Source organism: Portunus trituberculatus, chromosome 3 (assembly GCF_017591435.1).
Source record: "Portunus trituberculatus isolate SZX2019 chromosome 3, ASM1759143v1, whole genome shotgun sequence".
In the NCBI taxonomy this organism is placed as follows: domain Eukaryota; kingdom Metazoa; phylum Arthropoda; class Malacostraca; order Decapoda; family Portunidae; genus Portunus; species Portunus trituberculatus.
The window spans coordinates 6,960,255-6,962,754 of record NC_059257.1 but is presented as its reverse complement, the minus strand read 5'-3'; the positions used below and the strand labels follow the sequence as shown (position 1 = coordinate 6,962,754).

The window sequence follows — 2,500 nt, the reverse complement described above, 5'->3', positions numbered from 1 at the left end:
ATGTGTTTACTTGTATGAGTGTGTTGCTTATTATCATTATTAGTTTTAAAGATAGTTTCCTTTCTTATCAATACATTCGCCTTACTACTACTACTACTACTACTACTACTATTACGTATGTTATGTTGCTACAATCTTCAAAATTTAAAGATATGAAGAGCTTGGTTCGTATGAGTGTTTTGCTATTTATAAAGTAAAATCATATTAATTTGTCTATACAACTACCAAAATACGATGAAAAAACCATGATACTGAATAAAAAAAAGTCTTTAAACATTTAGGTTAGGCTGCCACAATTTTCCAAAGTTCAGAGATATAAGGAGCTTGGTTCCTATGAGTGTTTTTGCTATATATAAAGTAAAATCATATCATTTGTCTATCGAACTATCAAACTATCCTTAAAAACCGTGTGACAAAATCAAGAGTCTTTTGAAAATACAGGTTATGTTGCCACAATTTTCAAACTTCAGAGAGAGATGAGGAGCTTGGTTCGTATGAGTGTTTTTTGCTGTACATACAGTAGAAATCACATCAGTTTGTATATAGAACTATCAAAGAAACCTAAAAAAAAAACCGTGCGACTGAAAAAAAGAGTATCTTAAAAATATAGGTTATGTTGCCACAATTTTCAATATTCACAGATATGAGAAACTTGCTTTGTATGAGTGTTTTTGCTAAATAAAACAAAATTCATATTAATTTGTCTATAGAACTATCATACTAACCTTCAAAACCCGTGTGACCGAAACAAGAGTCTTTCAAAAATATAGGTATGTTGTCACAATTTTGAAAGTTCTAAGATTCATATGAGGAGCTTGGTTCGTTTGAATGTTTTTTGATATATATAAAGTAGAAATCATATTAATTTGTCTATAGAACTATCAAATTACTCTAAAAACCCTGTGCAACTTAAACAAAAATCTTTCAAAAATATAGGTTACATGTACACAATTTTCAAAATTCACAGATTTGAGCAGCTTGGTTCGTTATATATATATATATATATATATATATATATATATATGAGTGTTTATATATATATATAATGTAAAAGTTATATTAATCAGTCTATAGAACTATGAAACTACCCTTAAAAACCCATGTGATTGACACAAGTCTTTTAAAAATATAGGTTATGTTGCCACAATTTTGAAAGTTTACAGATATGAGGAGCTTGGTTCGTATGTGTGTTTTTGCTATACATAATGTAGAAATCGTATTATTTTGTCTATAAAACTATTAAACTACCCTTAAAAACCCATGTGACTGAAAGAAGGGTTTTTTAAAAATATAGGTCATGTTGACACAATTTTCAAAGTTCACAGATATGAAGATCTTGGTTCGTATAAGTGTTTTTGCTATATATAAAGTAGAAATCATGTTAATTCGTTCATAGAACTATCAAACTATCCTCAAAAACTCGTGTGACCGAAACAAGAGTCTTTTAAAAATATAGGTTATGTTGCCACAATTTTCAAAGTTCACGAATATGAGGAGCTTGGTTCGTATGAGTGTTTTTTTCTGTATATAAAGCAGAAATCATATTAATTTGTCTTTTAGATTATCTAATTACCTTTAAAAATCCGTGTGATTGAAACAAGAGTATTTCAAATATATACGTTGTTTCCACAATTTTCAAACTTCACAGATATGAAGAGATTGGTTCGTATGAGCGTTTTTGTTGTATATAAAGTATAAATCATACTAATTTGTCTATAAAACTATCAAACTACGATTAAAACCCGTGTGACAGAAATAAGAGCCTTTTTAACATTGAAGTTATTATGACACAATTTTCAAAATTCACAGATATAAAGTGCTTGGTTTGTATGAGTGTTGTTGTAACATATATGGTAGAAATCAAATCAATTTGTCTATAAAACTATCAAACTACCCTTAAAAACCCGTGTGACTGAAACAAGAGTCTTTTAAAAATAAAGGTTATTTTGCCACAATTTTCAAAGTTCACAGATATAAATAAGTTGGTTCGTATGAGTGTTTTTGCTACATATAAAATAGAAATCATATCAACTTGTCTATAAAACTATCAAACTACCCTTAAAAACCCGTGTGACTGAAACAAAAGTTTTTTTTAATATAGTACTAAAAATATACTACTACTTCTACTACTACTACTGCTACTACTACTGCTACTATTACTACTACTACTACTACTACTACTACTACTACTACTACTACTACTACTACTACTACTACTACTACTACTACTACTACTACTACTACTATTACTACTACTTCTAATAATAATACTACTACAACCTACTACTAATACTACTATTATTATTACTACTACTACTACTACTACTACTACTACTACTACTACTACTACTACTACTACTACTACTATCGTGAACATCATTACTAGTGTGTCTTCCTTCTTTCTACATGTTTTTTAGCTCCATTCTTTAAGTTCTCTTGTTCTTAGCCTTTTAATGTTACTCTGCCTTTTCAGTTTTTACAATGTATTTTTAGTATAATG

The 2,500-nt window shown here is 28.6% G+C and overlaps 1 protein-coding gene across 2 annotated transcripts in view; it reads left to right on the top strand.

Moving 5' to 3' along the window:
• LOC123510016 (glutamate-gated chloride channel-like) overlaps positions 1–2,500 on the top strand; it is a 13,255-nt gene that overhangs the window by 5,575 nt on the left and 5,180 nt on the right. The window lies entirely within an intron of this gene.